Source organism: Triticum dicoccoides, chromosome 5B, assembly GCF_002162155.2.
Source record: "Triticum dicoccoides isolate Atlit2015 ecotype Zavitan chromosome 5B, WEW_v2.0, whole genome shotgun sequence".
In the NCBI taxonomy this organism is placed as follows: domain Eukaryota; kingdom Viridiplantae; phylum Streptophyta; class Magnoliopsida; order Poales; family Poaceae; genus Triticum; species Triticum dicoccoides.
The window spans coordinates 612,867,832-612,892,813 of NC_041389.1; the positions used below are offsets into that span (position 1 = coordinate 612,867,832).

The window sequence follows — 24,982 nt, forward strand, 5'->3', positions numbered from 1 at the left end:
AAAAAACATGACTCTAAAAAAATAAATTTCATATATCCTAATAAATAAAAGGGAAAATAAAAATGTGGGAACTACGTTCATATTTATCAAATGAAATGTTCACTCATTTGATAAAAAATGTATGTATATTCCAAAACAAATATTCGTGTCTATCAAATCATATGTAATGTGCACTTGATTATGAAAAAAAGTACCGGTGTAGTTAAAACAAACGTTCATGCCTATTTCAAAAGTATTCATGAATTCAAGAACAAATTGAAATCAATGAAGATACAGAAAACAAAGAGAATAAAAAAATGAAATACCAAAACAAAAAGTACATGTGAAAAGGCAAAGAGAGAGAAAAAAAACATAAAGCCTCCAGCCAGTTGGTCTGGGCTCATTAGCGCTCGTTGCCGGAGGCCAGCCTCACTTAACCCAGCCCGATTTGAGGTACGTTTGATGAGATTTCTGCCTGTTCCCCAATTTCTGTTTACTCATTACTCATAGCTCGTCGTGCCGCCACCTGCCAGTACTTCTCATTACGAATTTAGGCTTGCTGTGCTCCTTTGTAAATTGTAATGTACTATTACTGCTGAATTCTGTCCAGGAATGTTACTACTTACTACTGATTTTTGTCAGTTTGGACCCATTTTTTGAATCCATGTGGCATCTTGAGATGCAATTTTCAGAAATGTTACTAGTACTTACTGAATTGTTTCAGTTTGGGTGGTCAAACAATTGATACATTGTTCTCGTTTTTTGAATCAATAAATGTCATTGTCATATTGAAGAACAGAATGTCAACTAGGACCACATGGTTACATATATGTATCAAATGTGGAAGAATGAACACATGCACCTAGTCTTCTTTGAACTTTTCAAGGCATGTAGGCTTTTTTGTATGCAAAATCAAGACTTATTTGAGATTTTTTTTCATATGTTTGTAAGATCATATTGATCAATTTCTATTGTGCTACTGGCATGTTCTATTTATTGTAATTTTTTTAGTGTGGACCCCCATGTTTCAAAATCCTAGATCGGCCACTGCCTCCAATATCCATAGGCGCGACGTCCCCGGTAGGGCGGAAGGGCGCGACAGGAGGAGGAGCATGAGGAGGTGGCCGGGGATCGCCGGCTTGCAGAATGCGGCGGTGACTCGTGTACGTGCAAAATTTTCTACTGGTTATGATTAGCCTACATGGCGCGTGGTTTTCCATCCTTTGGATCCTGAGATGCGACTGCGCGTGGAACTTCCAGGACAAATTCCGTCTGGTCGGGGAGAATGTGGCCAAGGTCAGGACGGATGTCATGCAGGAGCAACTCGCGACCTTCAGGTCGCAGCTTGAAGAATTTGCTCGCAAACATAAGGTGATCCGCGCTCCTGTATTTTAGTTGGATGCGTGAAGTGGAGGGGATAAAATTAAAGTGGAGGGGAATATTTTCTGATTGAATTTCCTGATCTACCATAAGAATTATATCATTATTGGGGGCTAGGTTGTATTTGCTATCTACCAGATTCTTACAATCACAAATGAAAATGGCTGTTTCTGTATGAATTAAAGTTGCTAATCAAAATTTAGATAAAAGGGAACCTAACTACTCCTCTGTTCACAAATATAAGATATTTTAGATATTTCAATATGAATTAAATACACTAAAACATGTCTATATACATCTGATTCACAAAAAAGTTAGAACATCTTATATTTGTGAACGGAGGGAGAATACACCCTCAGTTTGAGCAAGGTTCATCTGATCGCAAGCATGAGGTAATCCATTGCTTGCGGTAGTTGAGGTGAATTGAAGTGGAGGGTACAAATTGCTTGTGGTAGTTCCACTGAATTGACACGATACTAACTATTATTCTGATCTACTATCAATCTTGCTATCTTCCGCACTTGTTTGTATCTGCTATCTGCTGCATTCTAAGAGCATCTCCAGCCGCGCCCCCAACAGGCCCTCCCCAGGCGTTTTTTTCGCGCGGCGCCGAAAAAACGGCCCAGTCACCCCCATAAGCCCGTTTTTCGCCGGCTCGGGCCGAAATTGATGCCGGCGGACCCAGGCAGAACCCGGCGCCCTGGGGGGCGCCGGCTCAAGCGAAAAGGGCGCGTGGGCTCGCCCTGTCAGCGAGTCGAGCGCCACTTCCCGCCGTTTCTTCCCCGCTTTTCCCCACTTCCCTCCCATTTGCTCCATTCCTCCCGCCATTCTCCCTCCCGCTCGCCTCCCAGCCGGCCGCCATGCCACCGAAGAAGTACGTCGTCCCCCGCACCGCGGCGACGGCTACCGCCTCTATCGCCCAGCCGAAGCAGAGGAAGCCGAGGGCGCCGCCGTCCAAGTCGCCGGGCATGTCAAACGCCGAATGGAGGGTGGAAGTACAGCGACGGGAGGCCGTCACCGCCGACCGGCGGAACAAGGCCCTCGCCAAGAAGGCCCGTGACAACGCGGCGCGCGCGGCTGCGGGTGCCGCTGCCGCTGACCAGGCCGAGGCGACCCGCGCGGGGATGATGAATCCCCCCGGCAACCACGCGCAGTACGCGCCCTGGGGCCAACAAGACGTCGGGTCTCCGACGCCGCATCCATGGGGGTCGCCGCGCTACGCCGACGGGGACGCGCACGGTGGGTTCAACCCAAACGTCACTTTCCCCCATGGCCACCCAGCCCAGCGCACGCCCTCGCCCGCCTTCACTGGTGTGCAGTACCCTCCATACAACTACTCACCGCCCGCGTACGCGTCCTACCCGATGCCCCCTCTCCGCCGTTGTGCACTACCCTTCTCTCACCACGGCGACGCCGACGAGACCGAGGCCGACATGGACAACATCATCGCGGAAGGTTCAGCCGCGGCCGCCGCGTCTCCCGGGTTCACCACGGACGAGATGGTGGATCTCAGCGTCGGCATGGACGGCGAGCTCGGCTACGTCTACGGCGACGAGGAGCAGGAGGAGCAGGACGAGGAGCCGGTGGGGAGGGGGGGCGCAAGAAGAAGAAGGTCAGGCCAGAGCCGCACGTCAAGTGGGCGTCCAAAGAGGACGAATGCCTCGCCGAAGCATGGAAAGTCGTCTGCCTCGACCCGACCACCGGCGTGAACCAGAGCATCGAGACGTACTGGGCGCGCATCAAGGCCGAGTTCGACGAGCGCAAGCTCGTCGACCCCTACTTCAAAGGCGTCTGCAAGCAGCGCGGGTGGAAGGCGATGGCGAACCATTGGGGGCGTATCCAGGGGCGTGCAAAAAATGGCTTGGGGTCGTCGAGGAGGTCGCCGGTCGCGTGGAGAGCGGCGCCAACATTGAGGATCAGGTATGCCACGCCGGTCTCCCGCCTCTTTTCGCCGTGCACCCGCCAACTGTTTGTTCGTCCCCGCGCAGTTGCTGCGTTTGTTCGGCCTGTATAGGCAGGGCAACAACGACGCCGAGTTCAAGTACCTCCACGTCTACAAGAGCATTGACAAGTGCGACAAGTGGGCGGAAGTCCGGCGCAATCTCGCGAAGGCCAAGGAGACCTACAAGCCTGACGCGCCGACTCCGGGTCCGTCAGATGGGCGGCCGGACGGCAACAAAGGTGCCAAGAAGGGGAAACACGCCGGCGCGACCACAACTCGCGTGCAGGAGTCCATCGAGCACTGCCTCGCCGACGCACAGGTCCGGGCCGCCCTTCGTGAAGAGAAGACCGAGGCGCGGTGGTCGGCGTTGATGTCTACCAGCGCCGTCAAGCTTGACCTACTCCGGACCAATGTCGCCGCGAAGAAGAGGAACACCGACCTGGCTTTCCTGCTGGGCGGGACGGACATGCTCCAGAGCACCGACGAGGCGGTCAAGGCGTGGTACATGGCGGAGCGTGGCCTCATCCTGAACCAGCTTCCCTCGACGCCGCCGCCTACACCCACGACACCCACGCCGCGCACGCCGACGCCGCCGCCAAGCCCGACCGCTGATGCCGCCGAGACTACCCGCAGCAAAGAAGCCACGCCGCCAAGCACAGAGGCCCCGTCAAGCCCGCGCACACCGACTCCACCGATGCCGGAGGCCGACCTCGACGCCTGATGCGCGCTTCCTCCCTTTTCTGCTTTTTGTATGCCGAACTTTCCATCCGGCCGCCGATCTACTGGCCGCTTGATCGCCGGATTGTGGCGTTTATTTTGGGCACGGGAACACTATATTTGAATTTGCCGTGCCTGGGGGGCGGCGGCTGGGGGCGTGACTGGGAGCTAGGCCGACCCCAGGGGCCGAACTAGCGCCGGCTCGCCCCCAGGCCGCAGTTTTTCGGCGCCCTGGGGGGCGGAACGGCTGGAGATGCTCTAACAATTCCAAACGGAATGACTATTTTTTTTGGCAAAAACTGCAAACAGCCTACTTACTACTTCTATATGGATTGAAGTTGTCAATCAAACTTGGAAATGGGAACCTAACTAGCTTTTAAGTGCATGACCTGCATGTACCCAAAACTGAGCAAACATAATGTGCTGTTGCGATTATTGTTAGCCTTAATCTTGACTTGCAGGACGTGGCTAAGCTGATCCGGTGCTTGTGGGCTGTTAGTGCATGCGGCCGTGGCGAGTGGAGCAGCTGAGTCCCGGCGCCGTGTGAATTGTGCTGGTAGTGCGGCCGGGTTAGTTGGTTAGCTCTGTGCATGTAGCTAGCGTTGTGGTGGTTAGTGCGTGAGTGAGGTGGTGTGTGTGCTAGCCTAGGTATAAATACCCCTCCCATGTACTGATGGAATGAGCCGAAAGTGAGCCATGTAGCCATTGCAAAGAGGAAGAAGATTAAGGTGTCTGCGCGCCTACGGCGGCGTTCGTCTGCCGGCTTGGAAAACTTTGTGTCTCGTGTTCTTCTTCTTTCACCTCCGTTCGAGAGAGAGGTGCGGTGAGGTAAGGCAGGAGCTGCGGCAACAACAATTATGTGTGTGTCTGTGTGCGCGCGCGCGTGGAATTACTCATATACACCCCGGTCTGACTAATATGGTACTATTGGGAAAGGTATCAAGAGGGGGGACAATCAGCCATTTTGATATTTTTCAGTCATGGCACACCTTATCAAGTAAGCATCCAACAGATTGTACTGTACATATAGAAAGCTATATGTTAGCATTATGGTTTATGGCAAAAAAAATATGCAATGTCAGCAACTTCATTTGTTGATTTCTACTATTTTAGTGACAAGTATTACCGTGGGGTTTGGCCATTGATCAGTAATCAGTTAATAATGTCCTTGTCAAACCAAGTAAAACCTAATATTATGCTAAAACGCCTGTCTGGATCCAGAGAACACCAGGTAGAACTTTATTTAGTATCATCTAGTATCAGTTAGGTGTCAATTGATTGCTATTTTTTGTGATAGCTGATAGTTCTTGATTTCACTCTTCTCATGGCATAATTCCAGTGTGGTGGTATTATATTTTTATCCCCATGTGCTAGTGCAGAGTGACATCTGTAAAAATTCAGTATTTAGGCAGCAGTTTCATGAAATGTGTGCAAAAGTTGGAGTCACTAGTAGAAAAAGGGTCAAATGTGAGACACATTAGTCCCGGTTTGCATTTGAGCCGGCACTAATGTGTCCATTAGTGCCGGTTTAAATGGCTAGGCGGGAGGAGATCTTTAGTACCGGTTCAGTGCGAACCTTTAGTACCGGTTCATGCCACGAACCGGTACTAAAGATGCCGGGGCTCGGCCAGCACCTTTAGTCCCACCTCGCTCCCCTAGCAAGATTTTTACCATCTTAAATATGTTACTTCTCAAACTATCACAAGCATTTGGTCTTCATTGAACTCTATGTGTATAATTTGTGGACTTAATATGAGTCTTCACCGGTTTCTATACCGTTAAGGACTCATATTGACAATTCAGATTTTACACAAAAAGATCATTGATAATCAATATATTTTTGATGTATATTTTTACATGTTTACGCCCTCGCTCTCTCCACTCACTCGGTCTCCACCTCAATCCCCCACGCCGGTCCTCCCCCGCCGGCCGCCACTCACTTCAAAATTGGACGCACTTCGTGTACAAACTGGACAATCTCTTTCGGAGTATCAGGGTTTCGGACGAGAACTCATCTGTTACACGGACACTTCATTTGTTTAAACTTATTTGAACTCCAGACTTTTTTGAGTCGGCATTATGCAGCATTCGAAGCGACGTCATCAATTTCCAACACGTTCTGACATCATTTGCTGTTTTCAGTCACCGATTTGTTTAGAGAGCTAAATGACCGTGAAACAATAAATCACAGCAAAATAAACTCTGAAAATGTTGAAACTTGGTATGGTATCATCATTTCACCCCGCATAGCATGTGTGAAAGAGTAGAGAGGGTCACAGCAAAAACTGGACGCACTTTGTGTACAAACTGGACAATCTCTTTCGGAGTATCAGGGTTTCGGACGAGAACTCATCTGTTACACGGGCACTTCATTTTTTTAAACTTATTTGAACTCCAGATTTTTTTGCGTTCAGTATGCAGCATTCAAAGCGACGTCGTCAATTTTCAACACGTTCTGACATCATTTGTTATTTTTCAGTCATTTACCAATTTGTTTAGAGAGCTAAATGACCGTGAAACAGTAAATCACAACAAAATAAACTCTAAAAATGTTGAAACTTGGCATGGTATCATCATTTCATCCGCATAGCATGTGCGAAAGAGTAGAGAGTGTCACGACAAAAACTGGACACACTTCGTGTACAAACTGGACAATCTCTTTCGGAGTATCAGGGTTTTGGACGAGAACTCATCTATTACACGGGCACTTCATTTGCTTAAACTTATTTGAACTCCAGATTTTTTTCCATTCAGTATGCAGCATTCGAAGCGACGTCATCAATTTCCAACATGCTCTGACATCATTTGCTGTTTTTCCAGTCATTTACCAATTTGTTTAGAGAGCTAAATGACCGTGAAACTGTAAATCACAACAAAATGAACTCTGAAAATGTTGAAACTTGGCATGGTATCATCATTTCACCTGCATAGCATGTGCGAAAGAGTAGAGAGGGTCACGGCAAAAACTGGACGCACTTCGTGTACAAACTGGACAATCTCTTTCAGAGTATCAGGGTTTCGGACGAGAACTCATCTGTTACACGGTCACTTCAATGTTTGTTAAACTTATTTGAACTCCAGACTTTTTTTGTGTTCAGTATGCAGCATTCAAAGCAACATCATCATTTACCAATTTTTTAGAGAGCTAAAACAAAAATATTCACAAAGAAACTAAATACAGCAAAAAAACTACTCAGAAATAAATAGAAGAAAATAAATAAAGCAGAAAAGAAAAAACTATATAAAAAATTACTCAAAAATAAATAGAAAAAAATAAATAATGCAGAAAAGAAAAAAAAAACTATATAAAAAAATGTTGGTGTGCTATCCAGTGGGCCTACCAGACCTAGGGTGTACAAATTCTGGCCCAGAAGGGCCGGCAGGCTCACAGGGCAGCACACCCTAGTTAGGCCCAGAAGCCTGTTATATAGAGGAGTTCGAAGAAGCAGCCGCGGCTGGATTTATAAACCAGTACGGCTGCCCTTCGCTCGACGAGGTGGGACTAAACATAGTGCACCGCGGGTGATAGCGCACAACCATTAGTACCGGTTGATGGTTTCAACCGGTACTAATGGGTGGGCCTTTGGTACCAGTTGGGGTAACGAACCGGTACTAAACGTGGCCGTTTCCCTCCGCTTGACCTGGCCAAAATTGGTCTTTAGTACCGGTTGGTGGCTCCAATCGGTACTAAATGCCACTCCTATATATATGACACTTACAAAAAAATCAGTTTCATCGACCACACTTCTTCTCTTCTTCGCGCGACATCGCCGCCGTCGCCCATCACGCGCCGCACTTGGCGGCCCCACCGCCCTCGCCGCCCCAGCCGCGCGTCGTCGCCCCCGCCGCCCGTCGTCGCCGTCTCCGTCGTCGCCGTCTCGCGCCGCCGTCCCGTACTATGTCGCCGTCTCGATCGCGCCGTCGCCCCGGCCCGCCGCCCGTCGTCGCGCCGTCCCCGTCGCGTCGCCTTCTCGCGCCACCGCCTGTACGCCGCCACCCCCCACCCGTACACACACACATACACACACATACACACACTTTTTTTTTACTTATTTTCTGTTTTCTATTATTTAGATTAATGTTATATGAATTACTTAGATAAGAATGTTAGAATGTTAATATTAGATGAATTAGGTAGAAAAGTTGTTAAATATTAATGTCAATTATTAGCTAGATGAATTAGCTAGATATTAATGTCAATTATTAGCTAGATGAATTAGCTAGTTTATTTTAGTAAGAAAATTAATAGAACAAGTTTATTTTTAGTAAATGTTTAGTTGAATTAGTTGAATTAATAAAACTAGTTGAATTAATAGAAATAGTTGAATTAGTTGAATTAATAGAATTAGTAAGTATTTAATGTTTCAACTATATGAACATAGGAAATGTCGTCTGACAATGAAAAAGATTTCATTATGTGCGAATATTGTGAAGACCAGCGCGGCCTGTGCGATAAAATTTCCTTGTTGATGATAGGCGATTCAGCATCAAGCTGGATGAGACCTCGAATTCGATACAGTAAGTCATAACGACAAATCTTTTTTCGTAATTAAGCATGACTTATATATTCTTCATTTGCTTCAACTTATAATTTTTAATTTTCGCTATTCTACTAGCGCATCCCCTGCCATGCAAGAATTTTTGTCTTGTATAAGATAAGTTTCAGTGCTATGGAAACTATGGAGGTAAAGAGAGTTTACCTGAAAACCGAGCATGGTTATACTTTCAACGTCAAAGTATACAATACAGACATGTACACCTATTTTGAATGCAAAACTTGGCAAACATTATGCAAGGCTTATGCATTTGAGCCTGATATGGTTATCACCTTTGATATTCATCCGGAAGATGATATTGAAGGTAGTAGAGACATCTGGGTCGATGTGCAGACGCCTCCAGTTCTACCATTATGTGAGTTTCTCAACTATATTTATGTCTTTGATATTGTTTATTCAAAAATAGTTGACAACTAATTTCTATTGACAGCTTATTTCCATTCAAGCAAACATGTTCGGCGCTTGGTAGACATGACCTACTACTGTCCCGGAGCTGAACTAAACTGCGAGGAGATAAGTCATTATGTTTCATGGCTTGAAGATTTTCATACTGTCAAAACAAATTTTCTTCATGCACTTAGAAATGTTAGTACTCAAAACATGCGACCAATAGTGATCGTACTGAACTACGGTCACATCTATTTAGGAATGATGGTAAGATTTTTAATATTTATCCTCAGTGCATCTTTTGCATACATAATTTTTTTGCTAAACTTTCATTGCTAAGTATATTAATTACTATACGATGTTCTTCAACAGGGACTCCCGATGACAGTTGTGCCTCAGTGGATCGAGACTAAAGGTCGCATGTCAATGGTTAGCTTACGGCCAAGATATCCTACATTGTACATGAATGCATTTAGGATTTCTAAAGACGATGAATGCTTAATAGTGAAAGATTGGAGCAAAATTATTAACGTTCGCAGAGAAATACTAGGGGGCAACAATGAGAAGTGCATCCCATAATTAGGAGACAGGTTCATCTACATGCTCCAGTATGATGAATCAGGAGAGCTATACATGTTCTATGTTATTTTACCTGAGAGAGAGAGAGAGAGAGCAGCAGGAGTGATTTAGCTAGTTCATGCTCTTAGTACTTGTCCTCTCATGTCCGTGTTCTTTGTCCTGAATTTAATCTCAAAGAGTGATTTGCTTTTGTGGTGTTATATAAACGCTTATAATATCATGACCATGTTGAACTCGGTGATATCTTTACTTCTGGTATAAGTGAATGTTTCTTTTTTAAGCTAGTGTTGGTGGTGATTAAATAGCGGTAATGACTATGATGATTAAGTGAATGTTTCTTCTTTAAGTATACTATTGTTGATGATATGATGCAAGAGTTTTTATATTAATATGATGATGATGATGATGATGAATTATATCATTTATGAAAGAAACCGTAGATTAGTTTCAGCTAGATGAATCCTAGCTAAGTGATCAAGTATATGACATATCCATATACTTGATCACTTAGCTAGGATCCACATGCATCCAGTCGAAACTAATCTGCGGTACTTTCACCTAATGATTTAACAACTCATTATAATGTAAAACAATCAATAAATTAAATTGAAAACACAAAATTAAAGGAAAAATAAAAAATAAAACCAAAACACCCCCAAACATTTAATACCGGTTGGTGTTACCAACCGGTACTAATGACCTACATGCACCCGGGCCTGGCTCGTGCCACGTGGTGGCACTTTAGCGCCGGTTCGTGATGAACCGGTACTAAAGGGGGGGGGGGGCTTTAGTCCCCACTCTTAGTGCCGGTTGCGGAACCGGCGCTAAAGCCCGGTTCTGCACTAGTGAGTAGATCCATTGGCATCGAATAAAGGAGTTTGGGCAGAGCTCCTAGGAATCGGTGACTTCTACTATGAATTGGGTTCGTATACTTTAGCTTCCTTTTATTTTCTTTGGATCTTATAAGTTTCTCTTATACCTTTTTATGCTCAGCTTAACATCCATGTCTATCATGGCAGGTGTTCAGATTGTTGACATATGCAAAGCAACAAGATCGCATAATGGTGGTCTTATTGAGTTGATAGAACTCCGCAAACTTCTCTGCCAGAAAAGAAAAACTGATCTTGGTACATTATCCTCAGATGACTGTTTACGCGCTATCAGTGAGCTGAAGGCCAGTCTTATAAGCTTATAATGTTGAATAATATGTTTGGGAAATTGATGCTTCACATCATTATAGAGTTTGGACTATAATTAATGCATAATCCTTTCTCAGTGCAGTGTTATTTGATGCACTTTTATAGCTTTCCGGCTCTTGTAATCCTTCATTTGTGCAGGTCCTTGGTAGTGGTTTTGAAGTAATTTCTGTTGGGAAGAAAAAGCTTGTGCGATCGGTTCCTACTGAGTTAAATAAAGATCATAATGGGATACTTGAACTCGCTCAAGTTTGTGGTTTTTTGACACAATGTTACAATACAAGCGTATCAATTGGCATATGTTGAAAGTCAAAATCCCCATATAGCACATTTGAAAACTATTTTGGCAATATTTTAGTTAGGTAGTAGACAAGCAAGACACAGGTTGATAGAACCTATCAAACTGAGAACATGCATAAATTGATGTGACCTATACCACAATACCACATTACTCTAGTTGTAACATCATTCACATGCAGGCTAAAGGCTATGTCACCGTAGAACAAGTTGAGAAGGAGTTTTTATGGTCAACTGGACGCGGAATCGATGCCCTTGAAACTTTGCTGAAGGTAAATACCTCTCTCTGGATTTCCTCCTTATGATACCAATCTACATGTTTCATTCCTGTGCCAAAAGGAAAGAAAACCAACTTTGTTTTTTAGACCGCAAGTTATGCTGGAACTGACCTACACTGCTGTTTTCTGGAGCCATATGCATGCCCATGGACAATTTTCATGCCCAGATTAAAATTAGCTGTAAAATTCTTTGCCGCATGTATAATATCGCCGACTTCTAACCCATGGAACTCTGTTGCCTGACCAGGAGGGACTTGCTATGATCGACAATGGACACAGGGATGGCAAGCGTAGATACTGGTTCATGTGCGTCACCCTCAGCTCCGATGCCTCCGGTTCCGAAGCTAAGTCATAATGTACCCGTGCTGTTGTATTTTTACCCTTTGTGTTGATGAGAGCTGGAACCACCTGTGCTGCTGGACAGTTACATTTTTGGCTCACTAGTACGCCCTGTGCAAGAAGTAAGGGAAAACATTACACGTAGTACCTGCAATAGTCAAATCGTGTGCGATCCTTGGTTTAGAACTCTGTTGTGTTCTTCAGTAAAAGTTATCAATGCTGCCATGGGACTGGCGGACAACTAGAAATAAAGCGAACACAGGGGGAAAACAGAGGAGCACGGCCGAGGTCAGTGCGGTCATTAGTAAGGAGCAAGGCCGAGGTCAGTGCGGTCAGTGCATGTTAGATTTCAGCCCAGACAGGCCCCAAATCTAGTCCGCTGGGGATGATACGTCAGAATTGGCAATTGCGGATTCAGGGTTCATTAAGATAAATGTTGATGCAGCCTATAAGGAGGACTCAGGAACGGGTGCTTGGGGTTTTGGCAGTTCATGATGAGTTTGGCGATTTCATTGCTGCGGGTGCTGGAAGCTGCAACATGTGCGTACTGCTCTCCATGCTGAAACTGAAGCATGTGTCAAGGCCATTGAGGGAGCTATGGACCTGGGTTTGCACAGTGTAATCTTTGAAGCAGACTGCCAAACTTTGGTGACTGCCCTGAAAGACCAAAGAGTATGAAGATGCAGATATTGGGGTCCTCCGAAAAGCTAGAAAATGTCTCTTGAGAAAGCTGATTTCTGGTTTTGCTCCGTGAATGTAATAGAGTTGCGCATGAGTTAGCACGACATGGTTTTGAGGCGCCTGTGCCGTTCTCTGCTTGGGCTGAAAACGCCCCTGACTTTTGTTGTTGCTTTGGTGATTAGCGATTGTGGTAGCCACCCCATTTAAGTGGAATGCCATATTTATAAAAAAAACTATTGTACACATGTTTGATATGGTGTATGCAAGCTTACTAGTTATACATGTTTACAACTTATGTGTTCCTATTTTTGTTTTTGCTGGGATACAAGTCATGTTTTTCGACTGACGAACGAATTGAATGCTCCCCAACCGTCCCATGTGTGAAGGATGCTTTCCCTTGTACATATATAGACCTTCAGCCGGTGTCATTCTATGCATTTCAACATATTGGTAGCACTAGCCTAGCGCACTGTATATGTAGTGATCAAATGATCAAATTGAGGAGAGGACGAGAGAAGAGTTAGAAGGCAGATGTTATAACAAGTACTACATGAGAACGAGAGACGTCAGGAACAATAAGAAAACCAGATCCTTTAGTGAGTCAGAGATGAAGGGAGATGCTCAAATATGAAGCTAAATGGTGTGTCTCTCTTTTAACACCCCACAATGATACTCTGGACCTTGAAGTGGAACGCGCTTTAGAATTGATTCGCAACTTAGCAGCGGTCAAACCTATGAACGATTCTGACATAGATGCTTTGGGAGTCAGGGTGCTAGATACTTTCTGTGCGGATCTTGCCCTATCCCTCCCTGAGACAAGGAGGATGACGGTTCTATACCCCTAGGGGATGTTGCCCCGATCGAGGATCAGGTTGTTAGGTCCACGGAGCCCGGTTGTGAGGACCAGATGGAGGATCAGAACAAGCCTAAACGAAAGTGGAGCCGAAAGATTTATTCAGCATCCGCGGTGCGTACAAGTGCTAGGATCTGTACTACTAAAAAATTCCATGATGAATTATGAGAGGAATCTTTTGGAATAGCAGAGGTCTGAATGACTTGGCTAAAAGAAGGTTTCTAGCGGATGCTTCCATTGAGCATAGGTTGGATTTTATCGCCCTCTCTGAAACAGGAAGGGGCAATTTTTCTCCACAGTTTTTAATTACTTTATCGGGAGGTGTCGATTTTGATTAGCATTGCCTTCCCCCAAGAGGAAGATCAGGGGGATCTTACTTGAGGTTAGATGTGAGATGTTGGAAGCCCGAAGTGTGATTATGGGTGATTTCACCTTCAAATTTCGGGTTAGATCCAAGGTCGATGGTTTTAATTGGGCACTGGTGGCGGTATATGGTGCCGCACAGCCGGAACTCAAACCAGACTTTTTGGCGGGTCTCGTCCGTATTTGCGGGCAGCTTCCAATCTTGGTTGGGGGTGACTTTAACATTATTAGAAGGAGAGAAGAAAAGAACAATGATAATTTTGACGGCAGGTGGTCGTTCATGTTTAATACCATTATAGAAAGTTTGGATCTCAGAGAGATAGAGCTTTCGGGTAGAAAATTCACTTTGACTAATACGTTGCAAAACCCGACGTTTAAAAGCTGGATCGAGTCCTCGCGAGCGTCGACTGGGAGCAGAAATTCCCTCTGGTAACAGTCCAAGCGTTATCTCGCGGAATCTCAGACCACACCCCTTTGCTGGTTGACTCTGGTGAGGCAACGCATGTGGGCAATAAAAATACCTTTTCTTTCGAACTAGCATGGTTTGAAAGAGAAGGTTTCTTGGATCTGATAGCTAGGGAATGGGCGAAAGATGCAGGAGGGAGAACTTCTGTTGAGAGATGACAGAATAAGATTAGGCACTTGAGAAGTTTCTTACGAGGGTGGGCTAAGCATCTCAGTGGGATTTATAAGATTGAAAAGGAAAGGCTCCTTACACTTATTCAGTCCCTAGATTTAAAAACCGAGTCCACAATTTTAGAAATCACGGAGCTTAATGCCAAAGTAGACGCGGAGATGAGATTGAAAGAACTTCTGCGAGAGGAGGAATTGAAGTGGGCATTGCGAGCTAAGGTTCGCAAAGTTGTCCAAGGGGATGCCAACACTCAATTCTTTCATATGATCGCCAATGGCAAGCATAGAAAGAAAAGAATCTTTCAGCTCGAGCAAGACGAGGGGACGATTTTAGAACAGGAAATCCTAAAATTATACATAACCAATTACTACAAGCAGCTATTTGGGCCTCCAGAGGATAATTTCGTGTCCTTGGATGAGTCTAGGATTGAGGATGTTCCTCAGCTTGCTGTGGATGAGAACGATGTATTAACCACCCCATTTTCGGAGAAAGAGGTGTTTGAACCTATTTCACAGATGAAGAATAATAAAGCTCCGGCGCCGGATGGATTTTCGGCGGAGTTTTATAAAAAATGCTGGCACATAATTAAAGGGGATTTGATACCGATGTTCCATGATCTATTCTCTGGACAGCTTCAGTTGTTCGATTTGAATTTTGGAATAATAACTTTGCTTCTGAAGAAAACAGAGGCTGTGAGAACTTAGTAGTTCAGGACTATCTGTCTTCTTAACGCAAGTTTCAAAAAATTTACCAAGGTTGAGACTAATAAACTCACACAGATTGCACACTCTGTGGTGCAGCCGTCCCAAACTACTTTCATGCCGGACAAAAACATCCTAGAAGGGGTTGTGGTCCTTCATGAAACGCTCCATGAAAATATGAAAAAAATAGTTGGGGTTGTTTTCGAAGTGGATTTCGAAAAAGCGTACGATAAAGTCAAATGGCCATTTCTGCAACAGGCCTTGCGTATGAAAGGTTTTGATCAGGCCTGGAAACACCAGGTAGAATATTTCACGCAAAAAAGGAGTGTTGGAATTAAAGTGAATGACAACAGGTCACTACTTCCAAACACATAAGGTCCTGAGACAAGGAGATCCAATGTCACCTATTGTGTTCAACATAGTAGTCGACATATTGACAATTCTAATAGGAAGGGCAAAGGATGCTAGTTAAGTAGGTGGCCTGGTACCTCATCTAGTTGATGGAGGTGTGTCTATCCTACAGTACGCCGATGATACTATCATCTTCATGGAGCCTGACTTGGTAAAGCAAGAAACATGAAGCTGGTGTTATGCTTATTCGAACAATTGACCGGCTTAAAGATTAACGTCCACAAAAGCAAATTGTTCTGCTTCGGAAGAGCCAATGAGGAACAAGCGGCGTACAAACAATTGTTCAATTGTGAACTGAGGGCTTTACCTTTCACGTATTTGGGTATACCAATTGACCATCGTAAGCTAACAAATAGAGATTGTAAGTGTATTGAGGATCGATTTGAAAAGAAACTAAGCTGCTGGAAGGGCAAGCTGATGTCATATGGGGGCCGATTAATTCGGTACTCACGAGCATGCCTATGTTTCTCTTGTATTTTTTTTGAGGTACCAGTTGGAGTTCGGAAAAGACTGGACTTCTATCGATCTCGCTTCTTCTGGCAGAGTGATGACCTGAAGAGAAAGTATAGACTCGCTAAATGAGATATTATTTGTCGACCGAAAGACCAAGGAGGTCTAGGTATCGAAAATCTTGAGGTTAAGAACAGATGTCTTCTCAGCAAGTGGTTGTATAAGCTATCTGTAGAAACGAAGACCACGTGGGCGCAGATTATGCGTAATAAGTACCTTTATTCCAAAACTTTGTCCCAGGTGACAGTGAGGCCAATGGACTTGCCTTTTTTGGAAAGGACTGATGAGAGTTAAATCAATCTTTTTCAACAGGACAAAGTTTATAGTCGGAAAGGGTACCTCTACGAGATTCTGGGAGGATACATGGCTAGGCGAAACACCCCTCGTGCTCCAATATCCTTCCCTTTATAGCATTGTTCAAGGAAGAGACGCTTTCGTTGCCATGGTACTTCAGTCCACTCCTCTTAATATCCACTTCAGGAGAACACTAGCCGGAACCCGTTGGGAAGCTTGGCTCCATCTTGTGAGACGACTGATGGATGTGCAGCTTTCTCAACGACCAGACCAGTTATGCTGAAAGCTAACTAGGAATGGAGAGTTTACGGTTAAATCCATGTATCTGGAGGTTATCAACTCTAGCTCTATTCCTAGTTCAAAACATGTTTGGAATGCCAAAGTACCTTTGAGAGTTAAAGTGTTTATGTGGTTTGTACACAAACAAGTCATTTTAACTAAGGACAACTTGACAAAACGCAACTGGATTGGTTCCACAAGATGTAGTTTTTGTGACCGGGATGAATCCATCAAACACCTCTTTCTGGACTGTCCGATGGCAAAAAATTTATGGTGGACTGTTCATATAGCTTTTTATATTACTCCTCTGAATAATATCAACACCTTATTTGGGACGTGGCTTGACGGCATAGATTTCGAAACAGCGAGATACATTCGTGTAGGAGTATGTGCTTTACTATGGGCAGTCTAGAACTGCAGAAATGATTTGGTTTTTAACATAACAACAAATACTCATTTTTTGCAGGTTATCTTCCGAGCCACTGTGTTGATCCGTATGTGGTCGCTACTCACTCCGACGGAGCCCAAGGAGCATTTGGTTACTAGATCTATCCGATGGGAGATGGTAGCTCAGGCTATTTTCAATCGGTTTGGATGGCGGTCATGTAATAGGATAGGCAATTAGTTTTTCTATCTTTCTTTTGCCAGTCGGTTGTGGCTTCACTTTTACCCTTCTGCTCTTTGTGAGCTTTTTTGGTTTGTTCGTTTTGAGACTTCAAGACCTATGTTGAACTTATTTGCTTTTTAATAAATGTGGCCGTATGCATCGCTCTGATGCAGAGGCCGGGGATCTCCCTCTTCTCTAAAAAAACCACCGCTAGAGCCCATCGTTGCAGTCGTTGTCGATGAAATAGGGTTTCACCCCGCTTTGTATTACAAAGCAAACATCACCGATACAACCAGATAGGTGCTGGGGCGGAAGCAGCACAGGCACGCCCAAAAGAAACGAAAAAGAAAAAGAAAAAAAACAAATGCCGACAGTGGCAGATCAACAAAAATGAAGAAGCTTCGCGACCACCACGCCCACCGCACTAAGCTCCTATACTCCTAAGCGCCGGTACCAATCAACACCTCCAAGAAGGGATGCGATAATGACAACGCTGCTGCCAAGGGTTTCCCCCGATACGCGACGAGGAGAGAGGAAGGGTACCCCCGACGCCCTCCAGGAAGGTCCGGCGGCACCCTCAGGCACCACCGCGTCGGTGTCGGCTCAGCCGACAGAGATTTCTCCTGATCCCAGTCTTTACCTCGGGCACTCCGGAGCACGCCACCAAACAAACCACCACTCTGTGCCAAAACGATCTTGAAGCTTCCGCGCCGTTTCACCACGGCACCACGAAAGGGGCCTGCTCAACAAAGAAGAGGAGCCGGGACTCGGGACAACAACATCGTCGGCACGCGGGAGGGCCCAACCTCTACCGTCAACGGCGGTAACCGACCGGACGCGACAGCAGGAGCATACCAGGCCCATGGGCCCACAGGCCCTGCCGGGACCGCAATGCCTGTAAAGCTCCCGCCGTCATGCTGCAAAAGGCACGCCGACGGCGCCACCACCACGAGTCCGAGCTTCTCCTCCTCCGCGCCACGCAGAGGACGTCGAAGCCACGCCAATGGCCGGCCCGCTAGGACCCAGATGGGGCCGGGAGGGGCCAGATCTGGGCCGGGGGCACGCTGTCGGCCACCGCACGTCACCACGCCGCCACGCCGCCAAGGGGCAGCACCTCCACCTCGCCCGCCGCCGGGTCGCCGGGCCACCTCCTAGCCAAGCAGCACCGCCGCCTTCCCTTGCCCCGAGAAGAGGAGCCGCGCGCGCGGGGACAGGAGGTCCCACCGCCGCCAACACCACCCGAGCCAGCGCAGGGGGCGCCCGCCGGCGGCGACGGGGAGGAGCTGGAGGACGGGGACGGCCGAGAGGGAGAGTAGGGAGTGCTCCGCCCTGGCCACCTCCCGGGGAGGCGGCACAGAGGCGGGACCAGGAGGAGGGAGGAGGAGCGGGCGCGGGAGGGGCCGGGAGGCGCGCGCCCGGTGGCTGGTCGCGGCGGGAGGGTCCGGCGACGGCGGAGGGAAACCCTAGCGCTGGAGCCGCGAGCGCGGAGCTGCGGGGCCTCGTTGCCGTGCAGCTGCCCATGATGCCCGTGCTTTTCCACCGATGGTCCGCTTCATCAACCGTAGCTTCGAACCCCTGCGCTTCTGCTCGTTGTCATTGTAATCGCGATGGCCGCCGGGCACGCCTGACATATCTTTGCGCAAGGGTACCCCACGCTACTGTGTACCAGCCACAACTGCGCCGTTGATTCTCTTCCATGGCCTCAAGCAGCTCTGCCCGCCTCTATGAAGACAGAAGCATATCGCTTAGTAGCAGGTGTGGAGCTAACACTATATATGGCATCGGGTTCACGTCCCCCCATGGATTTACTATATAATATCTTTAGTAAATTGATGCTAATCAAAGCGTACTTAGTGCCCAATACATATAGTATACAAAGATGGCCCAATTGACAAATCTAGCTGGTTTCAACATTTGAATCCACGATGAACATTTCTTTCTTCCAAAAAGAGGGTTCACCCGGCCGGCATCTACATCATCATAATGCACACAACCATATTATTAAGAAGTACCCACTTTACTTTAGTTGACTTTGTTCTTGCTGCCCACAAAGAAGAAAAAATAGGTATGTAGGGACAACAGGGTTTAAACATTTTTCACCCCAAGCAAACACGCTAGATGCGGGGTATTGATCCCCGCACCTCGGGCATGCTAAGCAAGCACTCTACCATCTGCTCGAATGAAAAATTTGAATGCGTGCCAACCTTTGCTCTCATGAATGGTGATTTCAGGTCATTGCCCTTTATATACACCACCGCATCTTCACTCGAGCAGATTGCAACCTTTGTATTTCAATTTAATCTCAAAAAGGTGCCGGTAGAATTTTATTTTCTTAACAACACAACTTAGTATATCAAATACTAAGCACGAAAGAGCAGCGTGGGAAAAACCAAGCGGTCCGATTTTTGACAGCGAGGTCAAAAAGCTCCAGCGAGACAGATTGGTCGAGCCACATTGAAAGCGCGATGCAGATCCCTCGCATGGGCGGGTAGCACTCGGTGTGTGCAGTGGCACTCGGCCCAGGCGCTGCTACACATGGCGGCGGTGGCAGCCGACGACTGGCGCGCGCGCAGTGTGGACACGACCTCGCCACCGACGACTGATAGCACACACCGTGGCCGTCCGCCAGCTTTAACGAGCCTGTCGACCAAGAATGCCGGTGTCATCGATGGGGAAAGTCACATGACAGGTCAACATGTCCAGTTCATTCGCAAAAAAAAAGGGTCAACATGTCCAGTTACTAACCTTTAGTCAAAACCACCTCAAATCCTCCCAAAACCACTCAAGGCCAATTAAACTGACTTTGGACTTTGGGGGAGATTTGAGGTGGGCTGCGAGTCCACCACAGCCCATGAGATAACTAGATGCTGCGGGAGAGTCTTCGCCATTTCGGCAGAACCTATTTGACGCTCGTTAGCGTCAAAAGGTCGTGCTTTCGCTGAGGCGAGCCGCCGGTTTGGCCGGCCCATGTACGGGGTTCGCGTTTTTTTTTCGTTAGCTACAGCTTCCTTCGCTGTTTCATGCGTTCTCTTTTCGTTTTCTTTTCTGTGGGTTTTTGCTTCCCTTTTTTTCAATGTTTGTCCGGTTCTCGGTGGTTTTGTTATGATCTTTTTGTTTTGGTACGTTTTTCTTTTCGGTTTTTTCTTTTCTTCTTCTCTTTACTGTGTGTTATATAAGAAGTTCACCTCCTATTACAAAAATGCTCACCATATATTAAAAAATGGTTCGCCGTACATTATGAAAAGTTCACTATGCATTACGAAAATGTTCATCACGTATTTAAAAAATGTTCATCGTACATTTAACAAAATGTTCATCGTGTATTACAAAATTGTTCATCGTACATTTAACAAAATGTTCACGGCATATTAAGAAAATGATCACAGTATACTTGAAAAATGTTCAGTGTATATCACACAAGTGTATGCCTACTTAGAAAAATTCAAGTATCTATCACAAAAATGTTCATCGTATATTAAAAAGATGTTCAGTGGTTGAATTTATGTAGTTATTTTATCTGTTGCTGCGCTCAATTCTTAAACACTCTCGCACCCAATTAATCACTAGTATTGGTCAGCTCAACTGGTAAAGAAAACTTATAGTCTATCGTTGGTTGATTCCTCGACTGAGCATCCCTTTTTTTGCTAATTTAATTTGCAGTGAAGCCACCGAATGGGCCGGCCCAATTCGATGCACGCCTGCGCGAAAGCTCCTCTTGTTGACGCACGCGAGCGTCAGCTAGGAGCACTCCGCCATTTCCTCCTACCGTTACCGGTCGCGTGCGTCAGCTAGGAGCACTCCGCCATTTCCTCCTACCGTTACCTGTCAGCTTAGAGCATCTTCAGCCACGTACCTCTAATTCGACCCCTCAAACGCTCGCGAACGTGCCTGGTCAATGACCGGACGTGTCCGCTTTGAGCCCCTATTTATCCGTCCGCACAACCACACTTCTTAATTTTTTCCTCATATGTCCGGTCACATGCATGTGATTGGTGGAGATGAAGAGAGAAAAAAAAAGAATGAATAAAGAAAGAGAAAATGTGGTTCAAGATGGGGACGTGTCCTATGTGGCAGACTGACCGGGCGCGTCCGCGAGCCTTCATATCCTTCCCATATTTGAGATGGATATGAGGGTTCGCGGACAGCCCAGGAGTATAGGGATGATATGAGAAGTCCGATTGGGTCAACGTTTTGCTACTTTTTGTTTCTCTCTCATGTCTGGTCGGTGATCCCCGCGTTTGCTCGGTCAATTTGAGGAGTCCGGCTGTAGATGCTTTTAGACAAGGAAAAAACTAAGGCCCTGTTTGGTTCATAAGTCCTAGGACTTTTTCTAGTCCCAACTAAAAAGTCTCTAGTCCCTAAAAAGTCTCTCTCTGTTTGTTTCCAGGGACTAAAAAGTCCCTAGTCCCTTCCTAGAGGTTATTAAATGACCATGTTACCTCTAGTATATAGAAAAATAACAACCAAACAACACCATGGGGCCGCAGGGGAATGGGTGCAAGGAGGGGAATTGTTGGAGAAGTCCCAAAAAAGACTCTCCTTGAGAGTCTTCTTCATTTAATCTTAAAAAGCAACTTTTAGACCTTAGTAGTCCCTCATGTTTGGTTAAAAAGTCTGTAAGAGGGACTTTTTCTAGTCCCTATATCAAAAAGTCCCTGTAAACAAACACCCCCTAAAAAAAGGACAAGAAACTACTAAAAGTAGGTGGTAATCGTGCAAACCTGTAAGAGAATACATGATAGAACTAGAACCAAAGAGATGTTTGAACTTTGAACAATGAGAAAAGGGAGGGGACAAGAATATGGATGGGGCCAAGTATTTGCCTTCTGTTTTAGGAATTCAAGCCCAAAGCTACAACTTGATCTCAGAACAAGCAGAATGTCATGCAATGTCGCAACATTGATTTGCACAAGCACTCGCCGAATTGACTATTTTCCAAAACTCATTTAGAAAATGAAACATATGAATGCACTGATCCTTTTGTGGGGGAAATGAATGCCATGTGCATTAATTGACCGATTCGGAATCCAAGGAGAGTCTTCCTCCCTTTTCTATGTAATCGGGCAGCGTGCATGTCCTGTTCTAAGAAATGCACTGTTGAGCGAATAACACGAGACTAATTGTGTTTGTCTTGTATACCCGGTGGACTTAGAGGTTAGAAGTGAGAAAATCATTTCAAGAAGATAATATCCTTTTTTTTTGTGGAGTCAGGTTAACAAAGATTGTGAAAGTAGAGAGCAAAGCGGTTGAAGCAAGGGATTTTCCAAGCCAAACTGTCATCTTTTTGCTATGCTGCCTTAAGTCATGTAAGAGCGCCCTCAACCACGCGATATAACTAACTTGGATTGTTGATTAATCAACAAATATCTTGTAAAAATTTTACACATGCCTCGTGTGTGAGAAGTGAGCACCAAAATTTGAAATCTAGTGGGTAGAGACATTACTCAATCACCCTAAAACCCACGGTAGGTGGTAAGTTGTTTCTTTACTCATAGTCACTTATGCTGGTCTCATGCATTTATCCTTGCAAACCATTTATGTGTTTCTTTTATTATCCGGGGGTGCCACTTATGTGTTTCAACCAACGAAAGAATTGAATACCCACAACCGTCTCTTATGTGAAGGATGGCTTCCCTTGTATATATAGAGATCTTCAACCATTGTTGTTCTATTCATTTCACCATATTGATAGAACTACCTTAGTACACTACATATGTGGTGATGAGATGATCAAATTAAGGGGAAAATGAAGGAAGAAGTAGACAGATGTTACAACATGTACATGGGAACGAGAGACATCAGGAACACTAGCAGAGCGTCTTCTCGCTGTGGTTCGGAAATGAAGAAAAACCATGAACTCTCTTTCAACATCCCACCACCGATAGAGCCCACCATTGCAGCCATTGCCAACATGCAGCTCCCCACAATGCATATGCTCTTCCACTGATAGTCCGCTTCATCGGACGCATCCTCGAGCCCCTACGTCTTTGGTCGACATGCACGCATGCTTGCAATCAAGCTGGCCAGCCGGGGTGCCGACACATCCTTGGCGAGGGCAACCCACCGTACTAGGAACAAAGACTCAACTACATCGAGTACATGTTGATTCTCTTCCATGGCCTCAAGCACCTCTCGCGGCCGTTGTATCTTCCTCCTCGATAAAGACAGAGAGGATGGTCGCACAACCCCTCATGTGCCCCATGCCTCGCCTCACCAGAGAACCCTCTGCACCTGCTGTCCACGTGCCCCTACACGACCCACTTTGGGATTAGATGCTGCTCTCGTGTAGCCTGCCACAGTCCTTGGTGCCAAGCTCGACCACGACCTCTGTGCTTGATTGGGGCTTGTAGGGGCGTGCCGCGCTGCCTCAGCCTCACCGTAAGGTTTGGTCTTCGCTGTTTTACCTCATTTAGCGACACACCTGCCAGAGCGCAATCAACGGATCTTCCAGGGCATCTCGTCTATGCCTTCTCAGGTGCTCCACAAAATCATACATCGAGCTCCGGAATTCAGCCCAGAGAAGCAGGATTTACAACCTACTGCATAGACCCCTGGAGCCTAACTAATCTTTCATTTAATCTGTTGCCTGTAGTGGCCAATATGGCCTGTTGTTGCGGCACCCGCCGGACCATAGATGTTGTCCCTCAGGCATGTAAACCGGACTTTTTCTCCCCTTCTTCCAATCCTATATATACCTAAGAAGTTCATTACCATTATCTTTTTTATCTTAACATGCAGCCTATCCACCTCAGTACACGTGCCACATCAGCATTCTGTTAGCGACTTACAAACGAGACCGATGGCTACATCAACCCTGCCACTTAAGCGTTTGGTTAATGGCTGACCCACCACAGTATGGCCTGAGCAACATCCTCTCTCTCCCTCATTCACCGCTCTCGCACGTCAACATCAAGCACTCCTTTCCCTCTCTACGATATTGCACGATGGATGGGATCCATCTCTGCTGCTCACACATGGACTTTCCCTTGCAGAAACTAGGGTGGCTGGTCGGATCATTTGAGGGCCATCCCGGTAGTGGTCACGCACAAATAAATGTTATATCATTGCAAACTTTTTTCAAATACAAATCCGATGATATACTTTTATGAAATATAACTCATGTTTAATTAACCAAATTGATGGTCAAACTTTAATTTTTAAAAGGATGTGAGTCACGTCTTGAGGGTCGTAGGTAGTACATAGCATCCCGGGCATCACCCTTTTTTGCAAACTGATTTTTGGTTGTTTTCATATTGTTTTCGCCTTATGATTTAGGAAATGGCAATTCAACTTTCATAATTCAATCATATGTTTCAAAATATGTACTGTAATTGGGCTTAAGCACATGGCATTCAAATCACCTAGTGTGAGTCAAGCACTCTTACCCCCCTAGGTCCAAACTGGTTTCATTATCCGTTTTTCCTTTTCCCTCTATTCTTATTGCTTTGTACTAGTATTACTGCTGAATTCTTTCCAGGAATATTACTACTTACTACTGAATTTTTCCAGTTTGGACCCATTTTTTGAATCCATGTGGCATCTTGAGCTGTAATTTTCAGAAATGTTACTACTTACTACTGAATTGTTTCATTTTAGGTGGTCAAACAATCGATATATTCTTCTCATTTTTTGAATCGATAAATGTTCATATTGAAGAACAGAATGTCAACTAGGACCACATGGTTACATATATGTATCAAATGTGGAAGAATGAACACATGCACCTAGTATTCTTTGAACTTTTCAAGGCATGTAGGTTTTTTAATGCAAAATCAAGAATTGTTAGAGAATTTTACATATGTTTGTAAGATCACATCGATCAATTTCTATTGTGCTACTGGCATGTCACATTTATTGTAATTTCCACTCCGTTTCAGAATCCTAGAGCTGCCACTGGGTACACATGAATACTTCATACAAGCAACATATATGACTTGATTCTTGGCAAACATTTTTTCAGCAAGTATTGTCTACATGTATACCATTTCCTTCCGATGAA

The 24,982-nt window shown here is 45.6% G+C and overlaps 1 pseudogene; it reads left to right on the forward strand.

Moving 5' to 3' along the window:
• Window positions 1-1,091: 1,091 nt before the first annotated feature.
• On the forward strand, window positions 1,092-11,666 carry LOC119306326 (annotated as a pseudogene).
• Window positions 11,667-24,982: the final 13,316 nt, after the last annotated feature.